The sequence below is a fragment of the Ambystoma mexicanum genome, chromosome 3p (genome assembly GCF_040938575.1).
Source record: "Ambystoma mexicanum isolate Mex_15411 chromosome 3p, UKY_AmexF1_1, whole genome shotgun sequence".
NCBI classification, from domain to species: domain Eukaryota; kingdom Metazoa; phylum Chordata; class Amphibia; order Caudata; family Ambystomatidae; genus Ambystoma; species Ambystoma mexicanum.
The window spans coordinates 308,850,966-308,865,537 of record NC_090925.1 but is presented as its reverse complement, the minus strand read 5'-3'; the positions used below and the strand labels follow the sequence as shown (position 1 = coordinate 308,865,537).

The 14,572-nt window shown below is 41.8% G+C and overlaps 1 protein-coding gene across 3 annotated transcripts in view; it reads right to left on the bottom strand.

The window, feature by feature from the left end:
* Positions 1 to 14,572, bottom strand: part of RGS19 (regulator of G protein signaling 19) — a 395,346-nt gene that overhangs the window by 30,295 nt on the left and 350,479 nt on the right. The gene's annotated exons all lie outside the window — the stretch shown is intronic.

The window sequence follows — 14,572 nt, the reverse complement described above, 5'->3', positions numbered from 1 at the left end:
CGTCGTTGTCTGTCTGTAGACCCCGCAGCCGGAAGGCCTAAGTACTGCAAATTGCGCTGCAGTATGCGCCCTTTTGGGTATTGGGCCTAGAGACCATGAACGGGTAAAGTGATGCTAACGGGATAACTGCCAGTTTTTTAACACCACCAAATGTAGAGTTTCAAATGGAAACTTCTAAATTCCATCAGGTTGTGTGTGGAGGAAATTTCCACACAAAACCATCACACATGTGGTAATTAGTACTGCATGGAGAATTTAACGATCCCCGATCCCTCAGGCTCCAAAATGGGGAATAACTAAAGAGCTGCCATCATGCCAACCCTTCCCGTTACGTCATGTGATAATGGTAACTGGGTTTGACAGTATTTCCAAAAGAAATACCACCAAACTGTAAACTAGGTCCACGGTCAGCCATATTCTGAATTACCACCATAACCACAATGCAGTCATTTACACATGCAGTCAGTCACACAAGGAGTCCTTGTCATTATGACACATGTCAATTTATTCATTCCACCATTCCCCGCATACAAACCCAGGCGCAGTTCCATACACACATGCACTGTGTCCCCCTTGAAATCTCTCAGATTCACATGCATACTCATACATGCACTCATCCACTTCTACAGGTATAGAACGACTCAAGACGCGTGTGGAAAAAAACATGCGAGAACAATTGGCATAGCTGCATGCCCACTCAGGATTCCAAGAGTGCAGCCGTTTGCTACAGCGGGAGTCTGCAACTTGTGGCGCTTCAGATGTTTTGGACTACCACTCCCATGATCCCTTGCTGTTGACTCTGCTGGCTATGGATATTTGAGTTATAGTCCAAACCATCTCGAGCACCAAACGTTTGAAGCCCCTGTGCTCGAGCATTGTACAAGCAAAGTTCCTCAGGCTGTAACCCCTCTTGCAGAGACACTTTGCAGAGAAGGCCTGCATTGTTCTGCTTTGCCAGTGTAGCCGCCATTTTATAGTTCGTCTGTGCGTATTCCTGTGACACATGCTATTCTCATTAAATAATAAAGTTAGTTCTGTTTTAATGAAGTTTCATTTCATAAATGAGAAAGCCTGATGTGAACACACAGCTGATATAGGAATCCATTGATTGAATGCCCCCTGCAGGCCTCATTCTTAGACAGTGGGGCAGGCGTGAAATAACACATCCTCTTTTCTAACTGTGTTTTTGCATGCTGCAGTTCGGGATTTCGCTACAATACCATGGCTGTTTTTTTCCTACTGACTCACAATAGTCTTGTACTTATTTGCATACATTACAGACGCATATAAGGGTGAACAAACATGGTCCTGCTGAACATATATGTTCACTGCACTGCTGGATGTGAGAACTATTTCCCAATGGGTGTCAGCATCTCTCTGCTCTCATCCCAGATATATTGCTCTGTTGGTAAGCATGTGAGGACTGAACTCCTTAGGACTGAATTCCTAGCATACCCTTTGCTGCAAACAATTGAGTTTAAATTGAAAGATACACTCATCTTTCTTTTAGTTTTGGCAAGTCGGTGGTGCAAAAAGCTCTGCCTACACGCTGAAACTATTGTCATGGGAAGTGAAGATGTGAGGCAGGACGCACACCTTATGGGTGTTTGGTTATTTACTCACCCACTCACCACCTCCGGCAATGCTAGTCCATGTGGCCACTCCCAACCCAAAACACATCCCCATTGGATCGCTTTGAGCTTCCTTTATCAAGCAGTAACATCAGAGATTAGCCATTAACTCCTAGAAGACTGATTTTGAAATAATACTTGCAGGCCCTTCACTGATCAAACTTTGTTCTGTGAAGGGCATGCCAGTGTTTTAGCAGTCTTCTGAGAGTTAATGGCTTAATTACAGCTATAAATGCGCTCCTGGTGCAATAAAATGTCTTAACCAAATGTGCCTTCCGGCACTTGATTTATAAGCACTATGGGCCCGATTCATGGAATCTTTTGCCTGGTGCAAAGTTACGTTTGCCCGGTGCAAAGTCACGTTGCACTGCCAACACAAACCCTGATTTATGGAACTGTGCAAAGTGTATTTGTTCAGGGCAAAGTCAGTGTAAAGTTAATTTTTTACTGCAAAAAGGACTTTGCACTGAAAAAATACACTTTCACAGTTCCATGAATCAGGGTTTTTGTCGGAAGTGCAAAGTCACTTTTCAGCAGTGCAAAGACACTTTGAACCGTGCAAATATTCCATGAATATTCCATGAATCAGGCCCTCTGTGTCCTTACATCCGAAGTTATTTATTTGGATTTGTAGAGCGCACGTCAGCCCGGGGGCATTGTGGCGCTTGTTACAGACATATCTTAGTTGCATATACACAAGTAATACATAATTTAAAGGAGCAGGTATGACATTTGTACAAATTAACAGTGCAGTATATTTACATAGGTTAGTGAGTGTCACATATTATTGTGCAAGGAAGGAGGTCTTACGTTTCCTATGAAAAATCGGGAGTGAGTTCTCCGCTCTAATGTCTGCAGGTAGAGTGTTCCAGGACTTGGCAGCAATGTAGGGGAAGCTTAGGCCACCGGCTTTGGCATTTTTGATGCGTGGGATATGAAGTAAGTTGGTGTATTGCGTCCTGGTGGGACGTGAGGAGGAGGGTTTGGAGATGGTCTCTGATAGGTAGTACGGGGCGGAGAGAGAGAGGCATTTGTGTGTGAGGGTGAGGATTTTGAGTGTAATCCGTTCTTTGACCTGTAGCCATTGGGCTGAGTGTCTGGCCTGGTAGATATGCTCTGTTCTTGGGATGCTAAGAGCGGCCCAGAGAGCATTGTTCTGTGTGACTTGTAGACTGTTAAGCTTTTTTGCCGATGTGCCTGTTAGGAGGGCATTGCAATAGTCCAGTTTGGCTCCAATGGTTGCTCTGGCTATTGAAAGGCAGTTAGGTTTTGAGAGGTATGGCTTGATGGCGTTTATAAGTTTGGTGGTATGCGCAGATGAGGAAATGATTGCGCTGACTTGTCTGGTCATTGATAGTGAGGAGTCTAGGTATACTCCCAGTGTCTTGACAGCTGTGGATATGGGGATGATGGTGTTGTCAATGGAGAAGTTGGCGTACAGTTTGTTCAGTTTTTCTAGGGTGCTCTGTTGATCTCAGTCTTGTCTCCATTAAGGCAGAGGCCATTAACTGCCATCCAAGCCTGGATGATGGAGTAGATCGTGTGGAGTGCCTTGGCGTCTTCGTGGTATGATCCTGAGAGAGGTAGAAGTACTTGTGTGTCGTTCGTGTACGTGATACCATGTGAGTCGAGTTTGTCAAAGAGAGGCTTAGTGAACAAGTTGTAAAGTGTGGGTGCAGTGCAGGATCCTTGAGGGACCACGCAATGGATTGTAGTGGGTTGGCGTTAGCTGTGTCCAAGAAGACTTTCATGGCTCTTCCTTCGAGGAAGGAGGTGATCCAGAGAGCTGATTCTTTAGAGAAATTGGCTGAGTGTATGAGGTGAGGGTCTTGTGATCAACCAGATCGAATGCGGCTGAGAGATCTAGGAGGAGCAATAGGGCTGGCTTGCCCTTATCCATGATTTGGGTGATCTGACTCTTTAGATCCACCAGGGCTGTTTCGGTGATGTGTCCTTTCCGGAAGCCTGATTGCCTGGTCCCTGGGATGGAGTGGGTTTCCAGAAAGTGTTGGATTGGCAGTGTGCGGCTTTGTCCAATAATTCCAGGAGGAGTGGCACTGTAGTTATCGGTCTGTAGTTGTTGGGTTGAAGGGGGTCGAGGGTAGTTTTTTTTTAGGTGGGGGTAGACCCAGGCCTCTTTGAGGCTAGCTGGGATAATGCATGATTTAAAGGACGCATTGATGAAGGCTGTAAAGAGCGGCGCAAAGCAGTCTGCGCAGTCTTTGAAAATGTTTGCTTTTAACAGCCCAAGCTCATCAAAGTTTAGGCTTCTGTATAGGTATTTGATTTGATAAACATTTACCAGGCAGTGTTGCCATATTCCCAGGTACACAAACACCATGTTTCTGCTGTTGCATCTTATTCACAGGTAGTGCTATTATGGTAGTCCCTGGCAAATGCCTATCTCAGGTTTGCCAATGCTGGTTTTCTAGGTAAAAGCTATGTCTAAAACTTTTTTTTGTTCCTCATTTTACTGTCTGACAACCTTCTGATGAACTCTATGGGACTTACAAAACGTATGCATTATGCTATATCCACATATTTTCCACTTAGACCAATACGTTGTATACCATTAGTTTTGTCTCAAAGAAGTGTATCTAAATAAATACCTATGAGAAAAAACTAAAATTGAGACAGCCGTTCACAAATATGAACACCACTCACGGACACAGGAATGGGGATCACAATACGCTACTAAATTCAACTAACTTTCATATTAAGCTAGAGTGACCAGATTTCCCGGAATTGGGCCCTCTGACCCCCATCCAAAGAGTTGTTTTTTTAATTCAAAAACCACGTCCCGGTTTTGGGGAAAGGCAGGGTGAAAGTCCCGTTTTTGGGGAAAGAGAGTAAAAGTCCCGGTTTTGAAGAACGGGAGGGTAAATGTCCCAGTTTTGAGGACCTAACATCTCTCTAGTTACAATTGAATCTCATCCAAATGACAATTACAATTTCTGACAGCTGTATTAGACACAGCTCTAGCTCTTATGAAGCTCTCCTCGGACAAAGTACTGTCCTTTGAGAATATAAACTACATTTCTCACAATGCACTTTAAGGCCATGCAAGGCTTTGCTGGGAATGATGTCGCTTGTTTATTTTTAATTTTTTTTAATTGATTATTTTAGTTGAATAAATCAACTTTACAATCATTTATCATAACAACTATAAAAATTACAATGATGCAGCCTTAGACATTCTCTTTACAATGCTATGCATTTCATAAGAATACGATTTTTCAAACATTTGACTCACAGTTCATGAATTTTACACTTGAATCATTAGTTTTGTTTAAAATTATCTGTTTTGGTATAGCTCATTAGATGCCCTAGATTTTTCAGGGAGGTTAAAGCACCTATTCTCAATGTCGCTTTGCATTCCCTTATGTTATGAGGTGGATGATATGCATCTATTCTAAGAGGCACTGAACTTGAAATCAGAGCAGTGAGTAAGATCCTGAGAAGAATTTCATCAGCTGCTTCCAATGCTGAAACAATCCTTTAACTGGTGGCTGAAAAGTCCAATATGTATTTTTATATATTTATATATAGATAGATGAGGGCAAGGGTATTGATTAAAAAAATGTACAGGCTATGGAAAGGACTTTGGACAATCCTGAATTGGCAGGTGTCTTTTAAATGAATTAACAAGAATTGGATAGTTGGTAAATTAGCTGGTGGTGATGGGGGGTGGTGGAGAGGGGTGGTGTGTAGTACAAAGACCAGGGACAAATATGAGTAGGAAATATACTGAGACTTGAAAGGAGATGGAAGAGGTGGAAGGCAATAGTTGTAGTACTAGAAGGCATGGGGGTTTTAGGCTGAGTGAGCTGGTGTGTGCACCTTTAGGTTGGAGTAGTTTGACCGTAAGTGCTGGTTTGCATGAGTTGAAGTTGTTGCTGTTTTAATATCGGGGGGGAAAGGCGTTCCAGTGAATGGCAAGGGGAAAGATCAGAAGCGATAGTGTGATCAGGGAAGAAGGAACAGGCAAATTGAGGATTGGGCAGACCCCAAATTTCAAGAAAGATAGAAGCTGGAGATCGAGGTTGATAGGTAGGAGGTGAGTAGTTAATGGGGGCCCCTAACATGCAGATCAACATTGTGACAGGTGGGCATGCCCCGTGCTTCCGGCCTTAGTCCAGACTTCCTTTTGATAGGGTTTTGATCTAAAGTTTATGTACATTTTATATACAAAATGACACATTTTTTTATATCGTTTTGATATAAAATGTATAGTTGATATACAGTGGGTATAATTTTGATATCACTATGATATAAAGTGAATATACATTTTATATAAAAATGATGTAAACATTGGAGCAGTGGCGACGGTGCTGCTAGACCGACTATGGAGGGCAAAGTGAGCTCTGAAGACAGGGACTGTGAATTTAGGGTTTTGTAGAGTACATGGCGATGCAGCGGGAGAGGGTTTCCGCCCAAGGTGATGGGAAGCGGATATACATTTTATATATAGTATAGATGACGTCATGATGTTATAATTTTACTGACACGGCTAGAGAGTTAGCTTCATTAGCTCGTAATATCAAACTTGGATATAGATTTGATATACAGTTAATAGACATGTAATATCAAAAATGATATCAACACATTTTGATATCTTTTTTATATGATGTAAATTCAAAATATCCCCAAATTCATATTTTAATATAGAAAGTTATATACAAATGAACATACAAAAGAATGTTTGATATAAAATTCATATACATCTTTTAGATGCAGTTGGCCAAAAAAAAGTAATTAAAAAAAATGGTTGATATCATTTTGATATAAAATGTACATCAATGTTATATGAACTGGACATAAAATCTATATACTGTATAGATGAGGTCATTCAATTCTAGACAATCTACAGGGTCTAAAAATAACCTTCTAGAGTTGTTAGCTCCATCAACTAGTAACATTAAATGTGGATGTAGATTTTATACAGACTCTAAATAGAGGCTGGCAGCCCAAAATAACCCTACGTGAATGTGTTTTATAAGCAAAGTGTGTTGCATAGAGCCTATACAAAAGTAAAATATATCGCAAAGGCAAAATATAAATGGCAGACTGCAAAGTGTCTTCACTAGAGTTACACAAACGTCTGCTGTTTGCCTTTTTAAATAAAGAGTGAACCTTTTAAATCAATCGATTGGATTTGTCAATGCTTATTTTCTTTTTAAATAAAGCGTCTGAACCAAGTTGATACAGCATCACCACCACCATTAAACTTTAACTTTACCATACCTATACAAAAACACCAACTAACGCCTTTGTCAATGCTTGTTTTCTTTTTAAACAATGAAAGCAATTTGCTTTATAAGTAAAGTGTCTTCACCAGAGTTACATAAAAGCCAAAAATATTACCCTGGTAAAATACAAAATGACAGAGCGCAGTGGCTGGTTTACAGTGGCAATACAAAAGACAGCTGGCATGGACAGAGCAGGCAGGCCTTTGTCAGATAAAATATCAATGGCAGAACCATCTCTTGTTAGTCAGCAAGAAGAGTTTGCTTTTTAAATACTTATGATTGCATGACATTGTATTTTACAGACCTCACCAAAAAGGACACTTGTGACTATTAATAACAACGATTTATATTTTGCTGTATAACCATCAGCACAGCTCATGAATGAATGTTGTAATCCAGTTTCTTCAGAAATGTTTGCATTTTGCAGACCTCAGCAAAAAAGACACATGAGGCTATTGATAAGAAGTGTTTGTATTTCGCTGCGTAAGTGCTGGCGCAAAAAGATATACACACAGCTGATACACACAGCTGGTTATCTAGAGGTAGCAATGGCAATATGAACCAAATAGAAAACAGGTGCATCATATTGGGAATGTCGATATAATGTGCATTTTGTTGTGTCATAGAGAACACATTGCATGGTACATGTCTGTTGATTGTTGATATGTGTACCGACCATGTGCTTCTATTAGCCAAAGGTGGCAGGGAGGGGGTGTTTTTTTTTGTGATCCCATAAAAGGGTCAGCTTTGACCAAAGAGGAACAGCTGTTTGTGATTGTGTGGATTTTGACTTGGAGTTTAATTCTGATGGAAGAATTTATCTGGTAGTTTTAGCGGTGAAGGACAGCACCCATTGTTAACAGCCATCTTTAAGGGCAGTAAAAGGTCAGCTGTTTTTTAAAAACTATGTCTATTATTTTTTGCTATTTTAAGACTTGTGCTCTAATAATATGTAGATGCACCGTGTATTTGTGGTTGCAACTTCTGTGCTAGCTGGCATATTAAATTGATTGAAAAATGTGTGCTGGGAGAGATAAGGAAGGCTTTTATCTATACTTATATTTTGTTCACTGCTGGGACATTCTGCAGGGCTTCACAAGTCCTCCTTCTCAATACTGTGATTACTGTGGCTTGCTCAGTGTTCAATAGGGATGTGACGGCATGTCCTAGTTGCATTTTCATGTATTGTTTGAATAATTTAGTGTTTCTTGGGGCCTATGTTAGCTATGTGTACATAGGTTGGGGCTGTGTCATATCCAGAGGGCTGTCCAGTCATTTGGTCGACAGACAAATGGTCGACGCACTTTGGTCGAAAGACAAATGGTCGAATTCTTTTTTTTATTTATATATTTATTTTTCAGGTTTTCGCTTAGGGAATAAAAGGGTTTTTGAGCAAAAAAAGGTTGTTGGGGGGGGACATCCCCGGGGCCCCCCCCAAAAAAAGTGAAAATATAAAAAATAAATTCAACCATTTGTCTTTCGACCAAATTGCGTCGACCATTTGTCCTGTCAACCATTTATTTTCGACCAAATGACCTGTAACCATCCAGAGGATGAGCGGATGAGAGCCTATGTTGATGTATTAACCAGCACAAACATATTAAATCTATATTTGCAATTTAGACTCAGGGCCTGGACAAAGCGCTACAATTGACATTATTTGTTTTGTGCAAGCAAAGCGCTCTGTGTGCTTGGGAGGCTTAGAGTGTTAGGACTCCATTTTTATAGCTGCAATGTGTGCTTTGTTATTTGCGAGTTTGATGTGTGATACAGTGTGCTAGTAAATTAAAATACAGTTTTAACTTTGCATGTGTTTCACACAATACTGACAGCTTTAAAAATGCAGGGCTTTGTGAATTTATAATTTGGCATGCTGTGCATGACCAGGTTTGAGTATGTGTCAGAGATCACACATTTGCTGAAATGGTGTAGCCGAGAATTTTTCACACAAGTGGATGGAAAGGTTGATTTGTTTTTTAAATGGTACAAGTACTAGGGTGCTACATTGGCATTAGGATGCAATCTGTGTCTTTGCAACAAGCTGTGTGTTGCTACAGCTGCAATATTGATGGTTAATATTTTTAAAAGAGGTGCTTGATGTAAAAGGTGGCTTCTTTTAAGTTCAAATTATTGTGCAAGTTCATGTTGTACAAAGTGCTGGACTCATTCTGTATTTTTAAGTATGTGCTACTGCTTACATTTTTGTTTTGTGCATGCAAAGTGGTATACATTACAGTAAAATGCAGGGCTTTGTAAATGTATAGTTTGACAGGCTGGGCATGACAGGGGTTGAGTATGCATCAGAGATCACACCTCTGATGAAGTCCGGTAGCCGAGATTCTTTTATATTAACGGATGGAAATTTCAATTTTTAAGGGGTCCATTGCTTGGTTGTTACATCAGGGTTAAGGTGTTGACGCTGAAATTGTAATATGCCGAGTGTTGCTACAGTTGGAATATTGTTAGTGAATATTATAATGCGCTGAATACCACTGTTTAAAAGATGTTCTATTCTTCTTCTATATGTTTCTTGTATTATTTTGACATCATACACTCCAACAGCTGGATGACACAGTGGGCAAACCCTGAAAAATGGCCTGTGGGTCGCAGCACTCGGTGGCTGCTGGATTTACAGAGATTAGTGCATCTGATTCAACAAATCCCAGATGTTTTGAGGGCCTGAAGATGGGCTGACATGTTTTTGCCGGTCCAGCAAGGGGCATTGATGGGTTGCAGCCTCTTGCAAGGCCCAGCAGAGTGGCTCAAGCCCCAATGCGGCACAGTTGTTCTTCAGATTTGGCAATGGACACAGGTGGATAACAGCCCCAGCAAGAGCCAAAGAAATGTTTGGGGACTCCGAGTGATAAAGGAGCATCTGGGGGAGCAACAAAACATTATGGTTTTTGTGCTGTTCCAGTAATGTGCCTAGCATGTGGATCGTGGCAGTCGGCAGGCACGGATGTCATGGATCTAAGGTGTCCCACGGCTTGTGCAATCTTCCAGACATTAAGGCCCGAGGGATTGGATCTAGGGGTGTCCATGGATATGGGTGATGGGGTCTCACAATCAACAAGGATGGATGTACATAATGATGATTTGCAGAGAGTGTTGCTGGAGAGGTTTGTTTCTTCTGGGTCTTTATCCCACAAATCATTGGGGTGGCCACCAACAATGGAGTGTGGCTCCTGGGATGCTTCAAGGGGGGCACACAGCCGACACCATGGGAATACATCAGCAAGCGGCTGGGGGTTTTGCACAGCGCTGCTATTTTCAAGCCCAAGGCCCTGTAATGGCACCTATTGTTTTGTCATGACCAGAAGGCATGCAGATGGGGCGCTGTCACTGCTATCAAGGCGCCAATTATGGGACGCTATAGATAGTGGTTTTGACCCCAACAAACAGCACTACAGGATGTGATGGTAGCCATTACAGTTTTAATTGTGAACATTGTTTTGAGGGTTTGGGAGGGGGTTGTCATACACCAATGATTCATTACAGCATTTAAAGGTATGGCGTGTATCATACACAGTATATGCGTGTTTTAGTAGTCTTTAAAGCCATATTGTTGAAACAGATATGCAAAAGCTGTCGCATGTTTTTATTCGCCGCTTCTTGGTAAGCTAGAGAAGGCCATGCATTTCATTTGTAGGTTTTCACGTAGCGCTTAAATTCCAAATATAGACATCCAGACACAGTGGTGGTTGTTTCAGCAACTCCCCCTTTTTTTTTTAAACAAGGTTGAAGGGCTAACCCCTGCTGTAATTTAACCCTGCCCGGGGGGTTCACATGTAGATATCAGTTAACCCTCAAGTATTCGTCTTTATGGATACCAGACTACAACATCCATTCACGCATGTGCTGGCAGGGCCTTCCAGCTGCAGCAAGAGTTATTTTGTTAGAAAACTTCTAGAAAATGCCCACACCGCAATAATATTGTTTGGCTGTACAATTGCTGGCGACCTCTTTATACTTCCTTGCAACAGCATTTTAAGCTCCTTCGTTTTGTAGAATGTATGCTTGCGAGCAGAGACGTTGCTGGGGGGGATGTGGGGGCTATAGCCCTGGGTCTTTTGGTTGTAGCCCGGATAGAAGCTCAGAGGATACAACCAAAAGACTAGCTAACCATGGGTTCCCACAGTCCCAACATTAGCCTAGCCCCTGATCCTTTCCAGAGCTAGCAACACCCTTGCCTGAGTGTCTTAGCGACGATCATTTATTGCCTGCGAGCATGGTGAATATGATCATCGTGGATGATTTGATGACCGAGGTTGGCCAGGGTGCCAAGCTCAAAAAAGCCTTTACTCATTATTCCTATCAATTTAATCTAAGCATATGTTACATCATGCAGAACTTGTTCAACAATGGCAAGAGCAACTGATCTATAATACTAAACACTAGTTGTATAGTGTTATTTAAAAAACCTTGGGATAAACAACAACTAGCTGTGATAGCTCGACAAATGTATTTGTCAAAAAGTGTTATTTATAGAGGCTTTTCATCAGTAAGCCCTAAGGATATCTTCTGGTTAATTTATTAACAAGCACTCTACAGGATTACAGATTGCGCACCAATATATTTCCACCGGGGCTACCCGCTGTTTATGCTCCTAAAAAGACATTTAAAAAACATTAATCACAATACCACATTAGTAGCCGGTCGTGCTTTCATCATGTCGACACGCGTACTAAGAAACATTGAGCTGCTCAAAATGCTTGTATATGCACACGCCTGAACAGCGCAAAGCCATTCTAGCCGCAGACTCTGAAGATCTGGTGGTCGCTATTTTGGAGATTGCACAGAACACTTTAAAGAGGCGTGTCCCCCAAGCACACCGTCAAATAAGTGTGTTGAAAAAGAACAAGCGAATCATCAAAAAACATGTCACTAAGTAGATATCGCTAAATGCTAAAATAAAAGTGGACTCTCAGGCTGGCGGATTTATAGGATCTTTTATAGGCATTACCCTACTGCTAATCACCAGCTTACTCGGGGGAGAGTGATGGAGCACACCCACAAAATGTATCTGGTGGACAAACGTCAGTTAGATAGTCTGACGACCCCCACACCCATGGCGGTTTGGGATATCCGGAAGGTTGCCACCATGCGGCTCGAAATGGAAATGAGGGATGTTTTAAACAGATCTGATTTACTGGTGCATGAGAAAGCAGACTTATATAAGGATATTCTGCATAAATATTAAAACCACACCCGTCACAGTGATGCAGAGGAAAACAAACTAACTTTATACATGACCCCAGAAGAATCTAGCAGCATGCAGGCTCCAGCAGGGGCAGATCTGTTAGTGGCGGATGTGGTAAATACACTTGGCCAGTGCTATAAACCTAATGCGGAACTACTGCTACATAAGATGGAACTTGCAAAGGATGTGGCCTCATGGACCGATAGGGGAGAGTTTATTTACAGAGGCAGAGTTGTAAGGGGCTCAAACCTGCATGATTCTAGTATGGGGTGTTACGAATCAACACCCCATGTCTATGATAAATGCCCCCATCGGCTGGAATGAGTTTATGCAAGCGGTCGCTGATTTAAATATCCCGACATCCGTTGTGGGTAATGTCACCTAAGGACGCCTTCTGGAGCGGCCAAACACTGGGGCCCTGCTACTCCTTGCCAACACAACAGCCCTCTAGATGTGATATGATATGGCATTTATAACGCACCTGTACACAAGTGTTTCTTGTATAGGTACCCATATGAACAGCCCCCGTTCTCCCAGACCCAAAGAGGGGTGGAATACCAGTTGGTATAAGGAATTTTTACACACCCGCCCTCACAGGTTTATGATGCCCCGATCATCCTTACCTTCGAAGCATGTAGGCCTCGCCATAGACATGCCCCCTATATGGTTATCCGATTAATGCAAGCACCATCATTGTCTGAATGTATACGTTTATTTTTTTCTATATTGACATGTTTGTGGTATAACTTTCGTTCTTTCTGTATTAAGTATATCTTTTTTATTTTTTAATAAATAAAGTTTTCATTGCATAAAACTGAATGGTTCTTTATTACATTACATTATTTATAATGTATAATGACACATGATGCTTGTTGATTTTTAAAAAGTTCTTTTATTGATACATGTTTCACTAGATAGACAACCAGCATTTACATTTTTGACACACTGTAAACATTTTGCAAGGTCTATACACATTAGATAACATCTAGTTAACAAATCTGGCCACCTTTTAATTTAATCATTTTGATTGCGATTGCTCAAATACATGTTCACAATAGCCGACAGCAATCTCTATTCTGACATTTGACTTATGAGTATACAGTGCTGATCACAGGTCATGGCTTTACAGTCTTGAACGGGCTCAGTCGTATGATATAAATACTTTGAGATGCTTTTCACTTAGTCCGTTAAAACTCTGGTCTATATGAGGTGTTGCGGGAAGTGTGCCAAACTGTCAAACACTGTAAGCACATCCCCCCCTTCAACCACAAAGCTATCCAGTGTGTTCCGCCCCAGGCCTGTGAATCGCTGTTCACCACCAGGCTAACTGGTCGATCCCTGGATAGGCACTCGGGGCATGTATCACTGGCATACACACCGTAAAATGTTTTTCGAGTGTGTCTATGCTTATGCCTAAATCCTTTAATCAGTAGCGTATCCATTAAATATCAAAGAGTATGTTTCTATGCGCGTTGATCTCAAGTACGCTATTGAAAATGCTCCACACTAGCAATGAGTGCGTGGTGGTTAGGTTTCTTTCAAACTTTATCTCAGTGTGTAGGTTTCTGCTCTCACAAGGTTGAAATGACCCGCTGATGCATTGTTGGGTCTTAGATCGAAAGCCAGTAGGGCGTAGCCGAGGGCATACTTGTTTCGTGTGATTGAAAGTGTTGTATCCCGCATGTGCTTTCCCATGACTTCTAACAGGCCCATGTATTCCCTGATTATGTTCAGAACTCCAAAGTTAGGCGCGTATGCTTTGGGTGCAATCAGGACACCATCCTTATGTAGCGTAGCATAGCTCATGTTAATGTTTTAACTCCAAGGGGTTTTTATCGTATGCGCCGTTGTTTCAACAATTCCCATGCCAATTATTTTTCGGAGCTGCCCCAGAAACAGGTTGTCTTGACTGGTACTGCGGCTACTGGTAAGAATTATGAACATTTTAAGGGGGCACCTCTCTCCACAGGATAATTTATGTTAGATATTTGCAGCGTATCTGCATGCGCCAGTCTAATAGTCGGAGAGACGCTCACACGTTTAACGAATAAACTTGCGGATATGATGACTAGGTTCTATTGTTCAGCAAATGCACTCATGTGACAAAAAGTGTCAATTTTTCTGGATAGATTTATTTTAATGTCAACGCCATTGATCAATAGTTGATCCTGGAAGAAAACGTCAGTGTGTAGATGGCCTAGAAAATTGAATACTCTGCTCGTCCTGGCGAGACGATCGCCCAACGTCACAGCCACCTGATTGAACATGGTGACTATGGAACAGGTGATCGTGGCCACACATGTGGGAGCCACAATGTCAGTCCCGTCCGCCTTTGCTATTTTACAGGACAGGTACAGCAGTGTGTCATTCAAATCCAAATTCATGTTGGCCAGGCCTGATACAAAACATTCTATGGGGGCTAGCGGTGATACAGGCCACCTGAGCCATTTGACTAGATAGTGCTTCCTGGCTCCACGTCCTTTACTCTTCAT